Raw genomic sequence first — 21,944 nt, forward strand, 5'->3', positions numbered from 1 at the left:
AAAAATGGTTTATATTGTCTAATGTTTTCAGAAGTTTCATTCTGCCATTGAAGGGAAAGTATAGTAAAGCATGTCAACCAGGGGCAGAGGCTGCTCAATATTTACCTATGAAAAATTTTCATAACTTTATTAAAAATTTGTTCCTCTACCATTTCATGGACTATACAATGCATTCCAATTAATGTTATCTCATACTTTTACCTCTTGAAAGCTCATCCTTTTATCTACACCACTCTCCCTTTCCCATATGCAAGAGTTTGTGTTTTGTTTTGTTCCATGCTGAGTTTTGCCAGGGTTATTCTCTGAAGCCGGGTGGGATCATCAGTAGATATTAAACCAAAGACAGTGACTCTGCCTCTCCTAGAATTCATCAGGAACCATTAGTTCAGCAGGAAGAAGTAAAGAACTGTGATTCCACCACTGCCCATGTTTTAGGGCTGCTCCACACTCTTGTGAAGGCTACGTACAGACAACCAAAACTGGTGTGAGATCATTATTTCTATGGTTATGTGATAGGCAGAAGACAGCCCTTCAAAGCCTTTTCTTTACCTTTTCCCTATAATTTTTTTCCAACCCCTTTAATGTGATGTGCCCTGCTTTTAGAAAGGACAGTATGTCTTATGTAGGGTTAAACATTCATCCACCCCTTACTCTCAGCTTGTTAAAATACCATGAGGTTTTGCATTCACCTCATTCACTTCTTTGATTAAATATGAAAATAGTGTTTGTTTATGAGTATAAACACAAACGTTTAGAAGATAGTTTGATACTATGTCCATTTAGCTCTTCAGCAGTAGTCATTTTTCCCCCTAAGGCCTAAGACCTTCTCTCCCATTTTGTTTTAAACTAGGTTTATGGTACCAGATATGAATGTGTTTTGGGCTACAGGTAAATTGACAGAATAATTGATTACTCCCTTAACAGATGTTTCATTAATATACCAGTGTACACACATTTTCCATGTCAGGCTGCTCCTATGTTCATAATGTTCCCAGTTTTTCTCTCTCTTTCACCCCCTCACTAATCTACATATCACCTCTGACACTCTGATGTCTTTTACATAGGGAAGAAAGCTCCAATTCACTCCTATTTGATTTCTCTGCATTGTTCACTCAAGATGCATAGTTTCTTTAGCAGTAGCATTTTATCATCTAATCCTGCTGAACAACTAAGACCAATAGCAAGGACATGTTTTGTTCTGGGAACTTTGGGGACGTAAACTTATAAGAAAGTACTCCACATCTGGTACTTTGATTTTGTTTAATAATCCATGCATTTTGGGAACAGCACTGTCAAGCTATGTAGGATTTCACCCTTGTAACTCTTCAGGTGTTTTTTTTGTTTGTTTGTTTTTGTTGATTTTTTGTTTGTTTGGTTGGTTTGGTTTTGTTTTGGTTTGTTTTGGTTTGATTTAGAGATATTTATTGTAGAAAGACAGAGAGAGGGAGAAGAGTAGAGAAGGGCGGCCATGGCCACATGGAGAGAGGGGGGAAGGGAAGGGGAGCAAGAGTGTGAGAGAGGGAGCCAGAGAAAATAATTATTTTTGTTAATCTTTAAGTTTTAATTGGATCACAAAGTTCAGGATCACAAATTACATGTGAATTTTTCATTCCTATTTTGTCCTGGTCTCTCCCTTCCATCTCCTCCATTACCTCACTCCATTCCTGCTTCATTTTTGTGCTCCTAGTGTAATTGTTCTCACTGAGTCTCACATATTTCTGCTATCCACACTCCCCTAAGTATTTCTCCACCACAGAGGCCTCTTTCAAGTGTCCCTGAGCTCTCCATGCCTTCCAGTTAAGCACACAAATCCAATTATTTGAGGTTAGAATTCATTAAAAGGAGGAATCACGTGGTATTTGTCTTACTGCACTTGTAGATTTTACTCAGTATCTTTTCTCTAGTTCTGTCTATCCATTTATCTGTGAATTTTAATTTTCATTACAGCTGAATAAAATTTCACTATGTGTGGAATCCTTAGCTGATTGATACCAAGACTGGTTACATTGCCTAGCAATTGTGAGAAGAGTAGCTAAGAATACAGATGTGCAAGCTTACAGTAGGAAATAGAATCCCTTGAGTAGAAGCCTAGGAGTGGTATAGTCAGATCATTTAACAGTAATATTTCTAGCTTTTTAGGGAACCTCAACGCTTTATTCATTAGTGGCTACAACAGTTTGCACTCACATCAATAAGTAATGCTCACTTTCATATGTTTTGCCATCTTTTGTAGTCATTTGATTTCTTGATGATAGCCATTTTGACAAGAGTGAGAAGAATCTCATAGTAGTTTTAAATTGTATTTCCATGATAACTAATGATGATACTGAGGGCAAACACTTTTTAAAAGTCTCTATTAGCCATTATTATTTATTTGTTGATTTGTTTTAAATGGAACTGATTGGAGATGCCAGACCAACATTTGAACAGGTGGGCCTATGTGTCAGAATGCAGAACTGGATATCTCTAGTGCACAAAAGATGGAAAAGATGGTCACCAGCATTTGAGAGCTATAATATTAATAAAAACTAAAGCAGGTGTTGAAAGGAAAAAGAGAAAATCGGAGCAGTAACTTGGAGATGTGCACTTAAGGGGAAGAAAAGAAAGAAGTAGGAGCAGTAATTTGGTCATGAGCACTTAAAGGGAAAAAGTGCAACGGGCATGATGGCTCAGTGGTGTGGCCGTGCAGTCCTGATGTCGATTCTTGATCCACAAATCCTACTTAAAGGTGTAGAGAGAGCCAACTCCAAAAAGTCATTCTCTGTCACATGTTTGCGGTGTTATGAACACAGATTAATAATAATAGATAACTATATAACTATAATATACAATAACTATTATAACTATAACTATTATAACTATTATAACTATAATAATACAATAAAATAATAAATATAAATATGGCATTCACATAAGTAATAATATATTTTACATTATGAATATGGCATGCACACTAATAATAATTAGTAATTACAATGATTATTATTGATTATTATTACTATTTTAATCATTATTATAGTGTCTAATTTTAAAAGGAGAAAGAAGAGCCATTGAATGAGCTCATAAAAATCTGTAAGGAACTGTAACCCCGAGTGTATCAGGGATCTGTGTGAGAACTGTTACAGTAACATTGGAAGTCAAAGTTAAGAACTCACTCACTGGCATAGAAGAATGTAAAAGAAATGGAAGCAATAAGCTTAGCAAATTCACATTCTGTTTTGAGGTGCCTGTAAGAGGATGAAACATTGACAAACAAGCAAGATAAGACACAAATAACCCTTATTAGTGATTTGTGGTTTATCAGGTGGTAGAGGGGGGTCTATAAGCATGGGTGAGGTGGGAATTACTCATTGAGGCGGAGATGTAGAACTGCCAAGGAAACTGGTTGATCAAGTACATATTGTGGCATCTGAAAGTATAGTCTGTTAACCACTGATTATATAGCAAGTGGGTCTGAACCTTTGGGCAAGCCAAGCTTCTTGTTCAATATGCTTCTACTCCACCATATACAGATGGGTTTCTCCACAGATACGCTGATAAATAGGGTAAACATTAAATAATGGAGACAGCAGCTGCATTCACAGACTGTCATAGTGAGCACTCCCAATGAATAATTAACATTTGAGAAATCATCCACATGTGTTTCTGTGACTTGCCTTGAGGTTGAAAAGAACTGTAGTTAATGCTGAAATTGACAATAGTCTCATATTTTTAGGATATTAGTTCAAGCTCTTAATTTTTCATATTTCAACTGATAACCTTATGATACAGAAAAATTGCAACTGCAATATGTGGAGATCATACCAATATATTTAATACTTCCAAAGTTATTAAGATAATATAACTAAACTCAATGTATTTAGATATTACCAGTAAGAGGTATGAGAACGGAGGAAGGAATGTGCTCTAGATAATCTGGAAATACAACCTCTGTATTTTGAATGATGTCATTCTTTCCCAATACCTACTATAAACAGGACATTGAGCTAAGTTCCAGTGCAGACTAGGAGTTAAGACTGGCTCTGCAGGATGGTTCTCAGGCCTTGACTTTACTCTTCCAAGTGGTACCCTTCGCACACATGGAACTAGCTTCTGTGGCACATTTTCACACTTTACACTGAGCTTGGAAGATGATCAGAATTTAGATCAGTAATCAAATAACAGATTAATTTGAAGGCATCCATTGGGGAAAATTTTTTTTTCTATTCTGTAAGTTTTACCCTTGAGCAAAATGTCTAGCAACAGGTCAAAGATACTCAGTTGTTTGACTAAGCAGTTTGTGAGCCAAATATATTTCAAAGGTTAAAGAAAAGATAGTCACAGGAAATGAGGCTTGGCTCCTAGTACAGCTGGATTCTGCAATCGCTTTACCTGATTACACTTTATTCTATATTAATCAAGGAGATGTAAAAAGCGTGGTCAATATTTTAATGAGCTAAGATCATTAGAGTTAAGCTTCATGAAGTCCGGTGATTTATCTTGTTCATTACTGAATCCCCAGTGTCCACTTCAGCCCTTGGCATCCATCAAAGCCTTAATAAAGGTGTTTTAAAATAATCTATGGTAGGACAATGAATTGAAGTGCTGAACATCAGCATCTGGTCACAGTTCCATTTCTGAGTTAATAGATCAGCCAAACAAGTTTTCCTTTGTTTCATTGTTCTCAATACTTTAAAATAAGGATTACTTACTGAAAAAAAAAATGCTTCTGTTTTTGTTAAAATACTTGACAAGTATATTTGAAGTAAGTTGACAATTGCTACATTAAAAATACATTTTTACAAGGGGTATAATTGCTAAACTTATAAATTGGGTTATACAATAAACAAAACAACATAGATTTGAGTATATTGATTTCCTCTTATCACAGTGAAACGTTACAGTGCAGCTTTCCCACGCAGAAAGTTTTCAAAGTACTGTGAATGAAGAAGACCCTTGGGGTGCAGTTTTCTCAGTTTGTTTAAAGGAAATATTGAGTCAGAGTCCTGAATGAATTCTTTCTTTTAAGTTCACAGTGTGATGCCTGAAGGTCAGAGTTGAGGCTGTGGGCAGGCAGGTGGGAGGGGAACTCCTAGTCTGAAATGTTTGAAATGCATTACTAACAGAGGGTAAGCAGTAGTCATAATCACTAGTATCATAGCACTGAATACATTTTATAGAAATCTGAAATGAGAATATTAGAAATTATGGAATTAATTTGTGAAAGAGATGATTGCAGAAATTATACTGTACTGACCTCCCCCTCCATCTCTCTCCTATCTTAGATCTTCAGGAATGTTACTGGGATATTTGTCCAAATCAAATTACCTGCCCCCATCAGGGTGAGTAGAACCATTTAAAGTGCCATTTTTGTGTTTATCTGTAATTTTTTTCATTGGTAATCACAGTTTTCTGGTGATTGGTATAGGAAATTCAAAGAACCGATTTTCATGTTTTAATTCTATTTATGATGGAAAGGCGAATGTTTGGCCATAAATTGGTGAAATGTTTGTCAATTATCTCTGAACTCTGGCCAATATAAAATGCCTGAAAATCAATTCACTTGTTACTATCAGGTTCATTTCACAAACATTGTGGGAAGGATTGATTGTCTATATGTATGTATACGTATGTACCTACATACATATGCACTGCAGTCAAGACTGGAGACCTTGCTCATCATTTGAAATTGACCGATTGTTAGTTGTTCTAGGCTTTTTTTTTTTCATCTGCAAAATGAAGCAAAGAATCCATATCTACCTGATGGAGAGTCTCCGTGATTAAATAGCTTAATGTGTTCATACACACACACACACACACACACACACACACACACACACACACACACACACGCACGCACGCACACCAAAACATTTTGTCTAATTTTCTTAAATTTACCTGAGTTCCTTTGAAGGTTAGTACTTTGTCCCTGAAGGTTAAAAAAAATGAATGATTCTTTATCAGTACCAATAGTTATTAAAGAAACACAAATAAAAAACTGGCACCAGACATAATAACACCTTATGGTGACTAAAATAAAAATTTATATAATAATTACTGAGGATATGTGGGAAGTAAGCTCTAAAACATTGCATGTGCAATGGTAATGTGATACAGCCATTGCAGAAAACAGTTTCACAGGTTCTCAGAAGTTTATATGACTGAACAATTTCATACTAGATGCATGCTAAGAAATAAAAACAGCATCATCGTTTCTTTTCCTGTCTTTGGGATAAAGTGCTCAGCAAGAAGCCATTTCACGAAGAAGGGGCTTATTTGGATTCTGTTTAAAAGGATGCAGTCCATCCTGGTGGGAAAGGCTCGAAAACAAAGCAGCAGGCAGCTAGTGATGGACTCCAGTGCTCTGCTAGCATCCTTTCCCTTTTGTAATTTGGCCCAGCAGTTATAATGAATAGTTTTAAATAAAGGTGCTTTGTTGATAATGTCTAATTCTACATAGCTTAGTTGAACTTACTGTAACAAACTAAAAAAATTGACCTTGTGTATTAGAAAAAAGAGTGATGCCAGGGGTAAGTGGCACATGCCTTTAATCTTGGCACTCAGAAGGTAGAGGTAGGCCATATATCTGTTAGTTCTAGGCCAACCAGGTCTACAAATCAAGTTCCAGGACAGCTGGAACTCTCTTGAAAAAATTAAGTAGTATAAATTACTTAATATGTTTTGAGGGATTTATGTGTACATTAAAACAATGTACATGTGAGTAATTCTTGTCACCTGAAATCTCATATAGAAATCACTGTGATTGTTCTGTTATTTTGTGGCTCTAGGTGGAAAGCCACATTATCTGTAAATAAGAACTATTTTAGGTGCCTTCTCTTTTTACAATAAGATTTTTCAGTTCATTGTTTAATTGCACAGTGGTACCTTACAGATGAACATGAAATGACTAAACAATATTTGGGTTTCCTGGTTTTATTAAGAGGTAATGACTTTCATAATATTCATTTAAGTATGACATTGACTATCTAATGCATTTTTAAATCACTACACTATTAGCTAATGACTAACAAGCTAAACTAGATTTTATAAAATTTCTCCCAATCTTATTTATATATTTAAAATATATGAAGAAAATTTTCAGTCTGATAATTTGGTTTTCTTCTCTTAGCCAATGCTTTGCTCATGTGCCATCATTGCAAGTTAGATAGCATACTAATCTTTGAACATACATTATTAACAATTTAGTATATGTTGGAACTCTCATGTATTCCTTTGTGTATAGAGGGGATAAGTTGCATGAGTGGCTTCTCTCCTTCCATCACATTTTTTCTATGGAGTTAACTGTGTCCATCTTCAGAGCTGACTGCAGGTGCCTTTACTGGATAAGCCAGTTCATTCTCTTATTATATAGTTTATTCCAACTTGCTTTTGTTTACTAAGAAAAGTATTGAAAATCATGACAGCATTTCTTACTATCCGTCTTCCTGGCAGTGTGAAGGAGGATATGTAAACTGCAAATGGCCCTGGAATTTGAAATTTTGGAATGGAAGCAGGGTAAAATTATCAAGCCACATACTCTATTTTATAAGTGCTATATAGAAAATTAGAAATAGCTGAATAAGTTGGTGCATGCCTTTAATCTTAGCACTATGAAGGCAGATCTATAGAATCTGAGTTTGAGGCCAGTCTAACCTACAGATCAAGTCTCCAGGACAACACAGAAACCCTTTCTCAAAAACTAAAAAAGGATAAGTAAGCATTTGTCAATTATTATGTCCAAATTACACTCACTGAGTTAATTTTCAGTTGACTCCTCTGAAATACTATGATGTCCATTTTGTTGAACTTTATATTTTATTATCATACATTTATAAATGAAATACTTTTTGCTTACAAAATTATCACTGAACAAACATGATGGATTTCCTGATATTTTCAATTTTTATGTGCTTAATGCCTGATATTTAGTTTTTTTTTATGCCAGTAGCTTGAATATTTTACTGCTTCTTTCAAAAAGCCCAAACTGTAGATATATTGCTTAGTGTTGATTTCCAAGTTAACAGTTACTCAATTATATTCATATTGCAATATTTATTATTATGAAAATGTCTATAATTACATCTTGATTTATATAAATATAATTTCAATATACCAGTTTTCTAATGTTTTAAGAATGAATACAGGATAAAAAGGTAATTGTATACTTAATTTAACATTTTATATATATTAATTCAAACTGGAAATTAATATGGCAGTAGTTATTCTTTAACCAGGTAGTTTCCTTAGCAGCCACGCAGCGACCTTTACTATTTCAAAGGTTAAGCTCTAACTGGGCAGACCCTCAGCTAGCTCATCTAAGTTTACCCAACCACCTATCCCCATCCAGCCATGTGGCTAGTTATATCTTCCTGGCCCGTAATCACATCTGTCTCCTCTGTGTCTCCTGGCAGAAAAACCTTCCTCTTTCTTCTTCCTCCTTATCCCTCACAGGAAGTTCTGCCTTCCTCTTCCTGCTGCCCACCCACAGACTTTAGACTTTAATTGACCAATTAACTTAGGGAGCAAGGTTTGCACAAAAGAGGCTGATGTATATGAGCATTCGCTCATTTTAGGGCTACCAGATCTTGGGGTACAAATTTAGCCTTTGAATACATAGTAACACCAGTTCAATTCCAAAAAGTAATCCTTACCATGGAGCAATTTAAAGATATTTCTATCTTATCATGTTATTATGGTGTATAAATTCTTTATTCTTTCATTGAATGGAGTAGACAAAGACAAGAGTTGTTTGTGCGATTGTGTAATTCCTCAGTGATCCATTTGGGTTTAGATAATAGGTTTAACATTACCAAGTCTAAACAGGTGAGTTCTGTGAATAGATGGCTAGAAAGACGCATATTATAGGAATGTAGAGGATCCTGTGCAGTGGGTGACAGTAGGGCCAGAGGTAGAAAGTAATGGTCTAAGTAGATCTGCAGTATTACACAGAAAATCTTGCCCTGTCTCAGAGGGAAGTATCAGGGTTCTAGTTATTTACCAGATTTTCCCTCATCTATTACTCTTAACCTAAATGAATTTCTTTCTCATTCATTTTATGACAATCAGCTCAAAAAGAAAGTTATTTCCTTTTGGGTGAATAAGTATGTTTCCCCTGCACCTTATTTTTAAGCATTACTTTATGGCTTGCAAAACACAAGGCAAATTTCAGCCAGAAATTAGAGACACAGCCTTCATTCTACTATCCACTAACATTCTCTAATATCAGCTGTTTGCCAAGCAACCTATCAAGAAATGGAGAAAGCAGACTCCCTACCTCAGATAAGGCTTTAACACATCCGTGAAAGACAGCATGTCCTTTTGTTTGAACTCTCCATGGCTCAGTATCTCCTCTTTCTAGCAATTTATCTTTTATTTGTGGAACTAAAGATGACCCATACTTGGTGAATTTATCTTCAACCTGCTCTTCTTGCTAATTCCTGTCTTACAAAGGGCTATTCATATTGCTAATCTAGTGGACTTTCCATATTTACTCTGTACTGAATTAACATTGTATTAATGCTGTATTCAGTATTTTTTCTTATTCTTACTAGCCTGCATCAAAATTATACTGACTACATATTTGCATATATCCCAAACTTTTTATTTTTCTTCTTAGATTTTAGAAAATAAAATATGCTCTGAGTGTTCCATGAACCTTGATTGCTTATGAATTCCTCCTTTTCTTCTAATTCTCATTGCTATAAGAGTTTCCCAAAATTGATCTACAACTGTGATAAATTTTATCTCAGCCTGATACACACTAGACTGAGAGGCTTAATGAAGAATTATCTGGATCAAGTCAGCCTATGAGAGATTTTCTTAAATGGGTTAATTAAAGTAGAAGTCACACTCTTAATGTATGTAATACAATTTCATTGGCTGTGTTCTGCCTGTGTTAATGTAAAGGGAACGGAAGCAAGTGAGTATGTAAGTTCTTATTCTCTTGGCGTGAGGTAGCTTGCACGTGAATATGTGACTTCTGGGATAAGATGGTCTATAGTCTACAACTGTTAGCTGAAATAAACCTTTGCTTTACAAACTTGCTTAATGATGGGGTGTTTTTGTCAGAGTAACAGATATCTATACTATATATGATGATGTCTGTCACTTACTCAAAAGTTTTGTTTTGTATTTCTTAAAAGAAAAAGTCAAAGTACTTGGATGTACTCAATTTTATTCACAAGTTATCAAGTTAAAATCTTCTCATTTATCAAGTTAAAATCTTCTCATTTTACTGTTTATATCTTCATTTTGTCCAAATACAGTCATTAATTATTAAGGATTATAGCGTACTTTTATTCAGTTGCATAGATAATGTATGCCCATCATTATTTAAAAAAAACATTTAGAATAATCCATCAGTATTACCTTTTACATGAGTCATGTGGAGAAAACCTTCACTTGTTTATTTTGGTAGTATTCAGAAACTCTTGAAGTTTTGTTACAAGAAGAATGACATAGGAGTGGAATTCTTTTATGCAGTTTAGAGTTGGTCTAGTCTACAAACGTTTCTTATAGATTGAGAAATAAAGTATCAGAATCTTATGAAGTATTGTAGTTAGCAAAATCTAATACTCTGAGATCCCATATCCCTTCATCTTAATGACTAAAATAAATGGTAGTTTGAATCTTGATTAGAAATTCAAGAAAAGAGTAAACCATGGTTTTATGTAAAATTAATAGTAGAGTCTAGTGTGGATTTAAGTAACTATGTACATACACCACTGAACAATTTAGCCTGAAGGCTGTAATGGAATGCTTTTTTCGGGACATTAATATTGAGCTATGTGATCATATAAATGTCAGAATTAATTTAAGTATACAATTAAATATTTCATCTTTAACACAGAAGGCAGGGCTGGGATGGTTATAAATGCTCATAATAATGTCATGAAAGACATCATTGGAGGGATGTACCTCAGATTGCATGAATTTTGAATCTACTTCACAAAACTTAGCTTAAATGCAGCTTGGTGTTCTTGCCTTCAGTATACATAATTCAGCCAGCAATTTTTTTCCTTTGATTTTTGATGAAGGAAAACAGTGTAAACCAATTGTTATATCTTTACAATTATTCTTTTTAAGTTTTTGTTTTGTTTTAGTTATTTCTTTTCAAGTGTCAATATATCAATGTGCAATAGAGTGACATGAAATATTCTAAAAATGTTACCAATGTCAAAAATATTTGAATAACTTAGAAAATTATATCACATGTAATATGGTTTCCCGAATTTGATAACTGCTGGTGGACCATATATTATTTTCAACCAACTTCACTACTATCCAAGGATTTGTTCTAAGTCTGTCTTGTTTTATTAATTACTATAATCTCCTATTTTCTTTCCTATAAGTAACACAATTTTGTTCTGATTGGCCAAATAAAACTTAGTTAGATATGTATGCATATTTGATGTTATCCAATTACTTTTCAGTGGACACCCAGGCTGATTCCATATTAAACATTGCTTGCAATATCTCTAATGAAAAATCTATTCTTAAACAGAAACATGAAAGAAGAAGAAGGACTATTTAGGTTTCAGAAGGGGAGAAACATGGATAAGAAACATGTGGGATGGTACCAGAAAAACAATATAGTCAAAATACACTTAAGCACATAGGAAAATGTCATAGTGAAGTCCATTTTGTAAAATTAATATTTGCTAATAAAAATATGTATAAAGAAATTGTTCTTATTCCATCAGATTTTGTTTTATAAAAGATCTCAATTCTAGTTCAATTGTCAAGAATAGTGAACTTTGTCTAGTAGCTCGATAATATGTGAACTTGTGAAGATTGTATAGTTTTATAAGGGTAAAATCCTTTGGAGTTTTGTAGATACTCAAAAAAAATTTAAACCTAGAAAACATGCTATGTTCACAATGAAGGTCAATAAGGGCCTGTGTATTAGAATTTAAGAAATATAAATATCAAATACCTTTAAATGGTCTTTGTGTTTCACACACTAAGGTCATTCTATGACAGAAAGACAGATATCTACAGGTAGACTAAAAACATCAAATTAAAATGTTAGATAATATATTGAGCCCTTTCCATCTAATGTCCTTATCGTCTATAATACCAATGAAACTGAGCAGATTAGTAATGTCACTGATGTAGTCACCATCACAATATTTTATTAATCATTTTATTCATTTAGATTTTAAGTGATATCCCCCTTCCTGTTTATCCCTCCACCAAACTCCCACCCCATTGCCCCCTTTCCCCTCACCTTTGTCTCTAAGGCAATGCTCCTCTACCTACCAACCCACTCCCACCTCACCCCTCTAACATCCCTCTATGCTGAGGCATCAAGCCTCCCTCCCCTCCCACTGATGTTAAAGAAGCCCATTCTCTGCTACATATGTATTTCGAGCCATGGCTCCATCCATGTATACCAGCACCTGACCAATACAAGTGCAGATACTCACAGACAACCATCAAACTGAGCTCGGTGACTCCAATGGAAGAGCTAGAGGAAGGACTGAAGGAGCTGAAGGGGTTTGCAACCCAACAGGAAGAACAAGATCAACTAACTGGACCACCCAGAGCTCCCAGGGACCAAATTATCAACACAATTTAAGTACAGTGATAACTAGATGAGGATAAGCACTATGTATTTTACCTTTCACCTTAGATTTGAGTACAGGCTTTAAAATCAGGTCACATGGCAAAGCCCCCTGGAAGCAAATATAGCTGTGCAGACTCAGTGTATACATTTTTCCAATGTATTTTGTCTAATGTTGCAACGCAGCTTACATGAGGAATGAATATGATTTTTCATAAGTATACTATTCTATTTCTGTGAAAATACACTGCACAGCATTAATATGATCTCATTGACTTCTTACACAATCTGTGTCTGAGAAACTATGGAAACAATTCATGGATGTAAAGACTAACACAACCTACCTCTTCCTACTGGTGTAGAAAACGGGCTACTGAAAGATGACTCTAACAATTTAGGAGTATCAGAGCCATCTTTCCCCCTCAGATGTACCTAGGCATGGTTGGTGGAGCATACAGCCCCAGCTATTTCTGTGCTCAGCTAGTGGTGTTAAGACACGATAAAAGGACTAGCCCTGTCTCTTCCTGCTCAGTGCGCCTCGAGTTTTTGTACTATTGGCCCTTCTTGGACTGACCCCTGAAGCTTGTGGGAAAACTTCTTCCCTGTCACTAGTTTGCAATGAGGCCTGCATTGCATTTTTAATGAGCCATGAAGTATTTCTCTTGTTTGTCTACAAAGAGGATAGGCCCTTTTTATTCACTAGTTTAAACTTTTCATCAACAAAGGTAGAGGTATAAAATTAGAAATGATCTAAATTAAATGCTTACCAGACTACAACATAGGTCTTGCAAACTTTTTGGCTCTGCACGTCTCTCCTTAGTAAAACTACCAGCAACAGACTCTATCACAAAAAAACAGGGGTAAATAGTTGTGGAGCACAAAAAAATATCTGAAGAAACTGCATGTATTTAAGTCTTGTGAAGATGTTACACACGTGTGGCACTATTAGGCATTCTGGAAGAAACAATGAGTTCTTTAATATTTTCTCAAGTTAAACTGTATGCCTTAAACAAAGTTAAAGTGCTTCAAGTGTCCAGAATAAATATTTAAAGGATATTTGTTTTAAGATTAAGGTCTCTGAGAATACCATATGCTTCAATAAATTTCTCTAGTGTCTGTCTTTTTCGGGAACTTTTAGCTTAGCAGTTTTGTAATATTGACATGTGCACATCTGACTCATTTTCACTGCAAAGCCATGGATGACAAGGGAGAAATATTTTTAGTTGGATTAAGTAAAGTTTTCTTGGTGATCAAAGAAATCCTGAATTAAAATCCTGAATTAAAACTCTATAGCTTTTCATTGGATACATTTCAGAATATGAATAGTTGGCCAGTTATGATTAATTTTCTTTTGTGTTAAGATCACAAAACAATTAAGGAGTAAGTATGTAATTCATGTAGTGTTCACAAGTTTATACTTTTTTTCTAAAAGATAGATATAATACAAGATTATTAGGGCATATTTATAAATTAGAATTAATAATTTATTCTTTTAAAATGCATTTTAAAAACATTTAGAGAAAAATATAGAAAGTTGAAATTGCTGATTGTTTTTAGAATTTTATTTTTATTACAATAAAATAGAAATATCTATTACTATGACAGATATAAAATATCATAATTCTTCTCCTTAATTTATAGTTTTCTATGTCAATGTATTCTGTTCTTCTCTTATCTTCACATATATGGGTAGTAATTTACTGATTAAATAATCTTAGTAAAGGTAAAACACTGTTTGGATTGGGTTTTTGTGACAAATATGTCAGTTTTCCAATTATATCTATTGAAAAATTCTGAACATGTTTTTATTAATTTTTCATTTAAAAGTTTTGAAAAGTTTAAAGCTGAAATATTTGTTTCTTATGAAACAAAAAATGAGCTTGTATGCTTATGTATGATATTTAGTAAATGAAGAGTTAATAGCTTTAGAAAAAAATCACAATGAATAAAATAATGTCATTTTTGTGGTTTTAATTTTTGTTAAATTACATTTTCTATATAAATTAAATGTGGTTAATATAAATTCTTATTATATATCTATGAAATCTACCTTTATTCAGTCCTCTACTCTGATTTTTTCCAAGGGGTCAAGATATAATAAAATGATGTTTTTAATTTAATTAAATAAACTTTAATTAAATAAACCCTGATTCTTTTTACTTACTTCCTTTCTCCCTCTATCTCTTTCTGTCTTTCCTTTTTTCTTTTTTCTCTCTCTTTCTTTCTCTCTTTCTTTCCTTCTTTCTCTCTTTCTTTCTTTCTTCCTTTCTTGTCTCTCTGTATGAAAGCAAATGATTTTTAACTTTATGCCATTGCAGTAAAGGGCTAACTTATCATGTCTACCCCTAGAGATCTTTGTAAATGTTTTTCATATTAAGAATATGCTTCTAACTAGAACAACTTGGTTTTTGTGTGTAATTTTCTGGCTAAGCTTCATATTGGTTCTTGTATTTAATAAACATGTGCAAGGGCATTTAAAACCCTAATGACGAGCCAGCTATTGTTGAAATGGTTTCACTCTAGCATCTTGGGAATTTCATCAAGTGTTTGCAGATTCGGTGATAATCTTCTGTGGCTGTCATGGTTTTGGCCAATTGCTGGACTGAGATTTTATAAGAAGAACCTGTTGCTTTTATAGAAAGTAGGCTTCTTAGGGGACTTTTAAATCCTATCAACTGTAGATTCTATGTATTCATTAATGAAGTAAGTCAAAATTTGTTTTCTAAGACAAGCAGTATATTTTATTATAGTGTTTAAAAGTAATTGTTAAAATGAAAAAAATGAATATAAAAGACAGTTGAAAATCTAAAAAAGAGTTTATGTTTTCAATCACCTAAATTTCAAGTGTTATTTTCCTGCAGAAAATTTGGGATTTTCTAGATACTTCTTTTGTGTTGAGTGAGGGCAAGTAATGTTTATTATATATAACATGGCTTATCTGCAAATAACTTTAAACCCTTGATAAATTGAGCTTTTAAGTTCTACTTTTATGTAAAATTTAGACTTATGATTTTTTTTCTGATAATTTGGATGAAATAATTGAAAGCTCAATTTCTCATTTAACCTACTAAAAGTATTAGATGCACAGCCAAATTCTAAAATCATAAACACTGGCTTGTCTGGTGAGCAAATGAGATAGCACTCTCTAAACACAATATCTGCCTTTGCGGTTTTCTTTCTTTCTTTTGTTTTTTTGAGACTTATTTCATTTTTAAAATTATGTTTTTGATGATTTCTTCTATGTGTATAAAGTATTCTGGTCACTTTCTCCTCATCCTCTCATCTATAGCAGCACCCCACTCCTAACCCATCCCCACCAATCCCTTTCCCAGATTCACAGATTTGGGGTTTTGTCTCTAGAAGCACTTACTTTAACTGGGGCCATCCGTGAGTCCATTGGATTGGAACTGTTCATTGGTGCCTGGTGGGATCACCAGTGGACTCACAAGTGAAGGCAGTGGCTCCCACTGTCCCTGACTCTATCAGTAGCAAATAGTTTAGCAGTAAGGTACGAAGATCTGAGAGCCCCTCCATCCATCCCCTACTGTTGAAGGGTTCCTTTTTTCTTGTGGAGACGTAACATGGACATATACAGCTCTATGTATTGAATGCTGAAATGGATGTGTCTCTCTCATAGAGCAAAACAAAGAAAATTAAAAGAAAACTGTTTGAGGGGAGAGAGGTATCCTGCGTAGATAGAGACAAGTGGTTTTAGAAGCCTTGATTTTTTTAAATAGCATTTCTTTTGGGAGAGATATCTCTATGAGTTGCCGGTCAGTGAAGACTCAGAAGCCTCCCAAACAATGGAGACGTTTACAGTTCCTCTTGGTTTTCCACTGTCACTAGAGCCTGTGGCTAAGGACACTCCATACCTTGGGTTTACATAGAGAGGTGAAGGGCTGAAATGATTGCTTCCTCCCTGCTGGTCAGCTATCACAGCTCCTGAAGGTGCTTATGAACAGGAATGAGGAAGAAGAGGCATCAAGAATTTTACTCAAATTGCAAATCTTATAATCTATGAGATCAACAGTCCAAGTAAGACATGCCCATTTGTGAAATATGGCATTGATATCATGGGGTTAACCAAATGCCCTCTGATTGCATTTGAGGCCTGCTACTACAAACCTAATTAAAAACTCATGCTCTGGAAGGTCATAGGTCTTTCAAGAGAACTTTAATGAGAATTTTTAAAGAGAATTTTTAATTAGTTAAATAAATAAAATACATTTATGTATATAATAAAATATGTAAATATAATATACTTATAACCATTTATATATTTAACTCAATAAAAATATTCCTTTACATCTATTATATGTTATATAACTTTTAATAATATATTAAATATATTAAAATATATGCTATATAACATATATATAGACATACAGCAGCTATGTAATTTATGTGTATGTAATTTACATTTTATATATGTGTATTATTTTTAGTTGTTTTATGAGAATTTCAGAACATGAAAAGCTCTCATTGCATTTGTCTTGTATTAATTACAGAAGGTCAAGCTTTGTTGAAATTTTAAATGACAGAAAAGGTTCCATAACAAATTTTAAAATACGTATCATGAAATGAAAGTATGCCATTTTGGGGCAACCCTGAAGAGGTTTTGTGCAGTTTTGCCTATTTTATGCCAACTCTTAAAAAGAAGGACATGGTTACTACTGTGCTGAATGCATTAAAGTTACCATGTCCAGAAAATTCCAGGCCAATTAAATACCTATCAGGTGCATCTTTGTTATTTCTGCTTCGTACTGAAGCAAGTTGGTGAAGGCATAATGTACTACTTGGTTATATCTACCAGCTACTTAGATATTATCAATTGTACACGTGTGTCAATGAAGCATCTAATATGTTAGAACCTATGTAAGTATCTCAAGATTCTACTGCTTTTGATCAAAAACTAAATTTTGCACCTATATTATGCAGATGTAAAAATAATATAAAGTGCAAGGAAAGTATATGTGATGAGATCTTAGTAAGTTTTCCCCTAAAAACTTGGATTATTAACTTTCTGTAGTTTCTCTCTCTCTCTCTCCCTCTCTTTCTCTCTCTCCCTCCCCCCCTCTCTCTGTGTGTGTATGTGTGTATACATGTGCATATGTCTATATATCTGTGTCCTGTCTGTGTCTGTACTCAATATGACCACATTGGGAAGAGGAATAAAAGATGCATAGGTTCCATTACCCTCCACTTCATTGCTGGTTACCAAGTCAAGGGTTAGATTTAAAGAGAGACCTTATTTTGTTTTATTATTTTACTTTAGATGCCTGTTTGTTTTCTAATAATAGATGGAAACACTGTGGATTTGGAAGAAAGGGGAGGTGGAGAGGCTTGGAGGAGCTATGGTAGAGGAAACCATAACCTAAATATGTTGTATGAAAAATCTATTTTCCATAAAAGAAAAATGGATAGTTAGATAGATAGATAGACAGACAGACAGACAGACAGATGGATAGATAAAAATAAATAATGTAACTAAGCAATCCTAGTCAACTTGTAAAGCTGTGATCCTGCCAATCTTTGCCTATTCTAAAATTTGTCATACCATGTTTTATCTCTCTGGGGGAAACAAGTACCCATCAAGCTTGCACCAGTGCCCTAACATTTCCTGTTCTCACCATGAAAATCCTAGGGGAGTTCCAAGCTGCCCATCTTCTATTGATTGCTGAAGGGACAGGCCCAAATATATGAACAGTATCTTTGCTCTTGGTAGGATGGTTAAACATCTATTGTCTGAACTGTATAGTTGAGACTTTCACTCATGTGAGGCAAATTGTCTTTTGAGTGTTGGATATTTCGATTATAACAAACAGAAATACACTAGAAGCATAATATTTTAATGAATAAAGTTGCATCAAAATATCTGGGTACTGTGTAGAGTTCACTCCTTTAAAAAACATACATGGTATTCTAGACCAGAACACAGAATTTTACTAGAAGCATTCTCTTAGGGATTCCTTTGTGCAAAACCCAAAATTCCTCACTCCACTAAGGAAGCTAATGGCGTAAATTTGCTCATCACATACTATAAGAAGCCCGCAGTAAAATGACAGAGAAAACATTGTAAAGCAAGCCTGACTTTGGTCCTGGCTTTTCATTCTCTGCTCTTTGGTCCACACCTAGCCTTCTTTCCTGGGATTTGCTCTTTCATATCCTAGATGACCACATTACTTCTAGAAGCATCCCAGAATTCATATCTATGCAGTATTAGTTAGGATTACTTAGAAACTTCTTGGATAAGGTAATTTAAGTGCTGTATGGATTTGGTTGGCTTTAGTAATTGGTCCAAGAAAGAATTCCCACCCTATACAATCAAATGCTTATATTCTTTGGAGGAAAGTAATAGACAAATCGTTCATCAGAGTTTTCATCATCAATTTAAAGGACTTTGGAAAGCATAGAGGAACATTATTTAATAAATATTTTCAAGTGTTAAAATAAATGTTTTATGACATATATTTTATGTATCTTCACAAATTATTTTTATGTAATTGACAAAATACAGTACAATTAATAAAAGTTTGTATTTGGACTATATATAAAGATAATAAATGTGTGATATGCAATGGATCATTAGGAATATTTACATGTTTCTCTCTCCTAGAGTATATAGAAAACACATTTCTTGGTTAGAAATTAGAACAGGGGATATTATTTTTTTCTGATTTTTTAAAATTATTTAATCTGATTTTTATTTATTTTTTACAGTCTAGCCATTGCCCCCTCTTGTTCTGCCTCCTGTAGTTCCTCATCCCATTTCTCTTTCCCACTATCTCCAAAAGGGTGATTTCCCCAATCCCTGGGGCCTTAAGTCTCTCAAGAGTTAGGAGCATCTTCTCTCACTGAGTCCAGACCAGGCAGTTATGTGCTGTATATGTATCGGGGATCTCCAACCAGCCAGTGTATGCTGCCTGATTGGTGACTCAGTGTCTGAGAGATCTTGGGAGTTCAGGTTAGTTGAGACTGCTGGTCTTCCTATTTTCTAATATTTCAATCATTTCGTTTTACTTAAGTCACTTTTATTTTGCCTTTTAATTTCTCAGATTACATAATTCAACATTTTATTGAGGTCAGGTTTTTCTATGTAAAATTGAAAACACTTCTTTGACATGATGTCATATCATCTTATTTCATACTCATACTGCATTTCTGTATCTCTATATGGACCAATTTTTCATATGGTACAAAGATAGAAAAAGCAACAATGTTGGATAATGTTGTAACAGTGATCCCAGGCAGAAACAGATATTTATTGTGGAGAAGGCACAGAATGATTCCATCCCAGTCTAGTTTAGGAAACTGAATAGTTTGCTGACATTCTATTCTACAGGTATGCTGAGTGAGTGTCTTACTACAATACAGTACAACGTGTGACTCAAAGGTGCTCTTGATTCCTTGACAAAGCTACCTCCTACATCCTGGCATTCCCTGTCCAAACTGAGATAAGCTCCACTGGACAGCCTCATCTCCCCACTAACTGTTCACTGCTTTTATAACTGTGTTGGGATGACTCTTGGAAGGTCTCAACCTTCTTGAGCCTTCGTTTTATGTGTGTCCTTTCAGTTTGGCGGCAATAGCTGCACAACAAACTTAAGCATTATAGAATATAATGTTGGAAAAACTTGTGAGGAGATTTTATATCTGTCATTTGCTATGATCATAGTTATTTGTGGAAAATGACAGTTTATTTCCTGTTGTTGGTAGATATTGCTTGATGTGATAGAACGTGAAACATCTCTGATTTCCCTGTATTTTGTCAGAAGGCAGTGATAGAGGATATTTATGATGCTGTCTGATAGAACTTCCATAAGGCACAAGTCCTATTTTTATGTTTTATTAGTATGTGTAGGAAATGAAGAAATAGAGGTTTATACAGAGATAATAATATTAAATAACTCAAGACTTGTCCCATGCCACAGAGAATCCTTTTCTGAATCATCTCCTCCTTGTGAAGTTCTCCCCTGTCAGATGATTAATATGGCTTCCAGTAACACTCTTACAGAGGATTCATAGAATAGAAAAAATATTTTTTATTGATTCTTTGAGAATGTTATATAATGTATTTGGAATATACTCACCCCCACAACTCTTCTCCTTATCACCTCCTCTCCTATCCTTTGGCTTCCCACCACGTTTGAGAGTGTTTCTAGGGTTTTTTTTTTTTTTTTTTTTTTTTTTTTTTTTTTTTTTGCTTCTTTTGCCATCAAGTCAAGTTTGTGTTACCCAGCTCGACTGAGTTCAGCACAACAAGCACCACGTTATTTCAGTAAACTAACTCTCCCTCTCTCAGCAGCTGTCAAATGCCAAGATCTCAGCTACTGGTGTGATACAATGCCCACTTTCTCTTAATCCCTTCCCCTTCAATGTTGGAATTGTGTTTGGCTGAAGTTTACATATGTGTTGTGCATGGTATGAAAATCCTTGTTCTCCTGGGTCTGGATCATACTGTTTCCTTGATGTTATTGATCACCTCTGGCTTTTATAGTCTTCCTCTCATTCACACAGATAAATATGAATGAGCCACTCAGAGCAAAGCATGCCAGTGTTTTTATACTCTGCATATTGACATTACAGGGTCTCTGTGCTAATTACTATCTAATGCAAACTATGGAATGAGATGCTATCTATAGGAGTTTGTAATATTCTCTACTATATTTCATATTTAGTGGATAATTAACTACTAAATGCCAAACCCCTAATGCTAATCTAATAGAATCTGAGAAAATTTCTGGTCCCATAGATGAGGCCAACACTGAGAGTTGGTCCTTGACAGTGGTGGGACCCTGAAGTAGGTTTACTTACCTGGTGTGTAATCATGACATTAAGAGGCTACTCTCTTCTTTAAAATAGACTGTTAAGGGTTATATAAGACACATATATGGTGAGTTTAAGAGAAATTTACTTCATTTATCTCTATTTTCAGTTCAATTTTGGTCCTGGATAAGAAAAAGCATTAATTACTTACGTTTTCCCATTAGAGATGAAAAATCCACAGATAGTACATTGTGATAATCATCTTTTAATAAAAGTAAATTTTATTTCCCTGTTTTAATTGTTATCTGGGAGGCTTCCTCCCTTCATTTGCTAACCTAGAAGTAGCAATGGAATCTTCTAGGCTCTGTACCATCTAATCAAGGCCGAGAAGGCTTTCAAGCTCTGATACTTGCTGCTACATAAGCTCACCTTTTGCTCTTCTTTCTGAACTCTAGCTGGCTGGTTCAACTCACCTATTCTGGTTCCTCTCCTAGCTGACTTCTTTAATTTGGCTTTTCTCTTGGCCTCGGAATTGCTCTGCTTGGCCTCATACTAACTGTAGCGGCCTAGACCTCTGGCTACTTCTCATTCTCTAGACCTCTGGCTACTTCTCATTCTCTAGACCTCTGGCTAC

The 21,944-nt window shown here is 34.6% G+C and overlaps 1 long non-coding RNA gene across 6 annotated transcripts in view; it reads left to right on the forward strand.

Annotated features, from left to right (window-relative positions):
* Window positions 1–21,944, forward strand: part of LOC116086070 — a 503,346-nt gene that overhangs the window by 118,462 nt on the left and 362,940 nt on the right. For all 6 annotated transcript variants that reach the window (XR_004116812.1, XR_004116813.1, XR_004116811.1 and 3 more), the window contains one exon: window positions 5,265–5,321. This is a non-coding gene — a long non-coding RNA (uncharacterized LOC116086070). The remainder of the gene's footprint in view (window positions 1–5,264; window positions 5,322–21,944) is intronic.

The sequence above is a fragment of the Mastomys coucha genome, unplaced genomic scaffold (genome assembly GCF_008632895.1).
Source record: "Mastomys coucha isolate ucsf_1 unplaced genomic scaffold, UCSF_Mcou_1 pScaffold12, whole genome shotgun sequence".
Taxonomy (NCBI): Eukaryota; Metazoa; Chordata; class Mammalia; order Rodentia; family Muridae; genus Mastomys; species Mastomys coucha.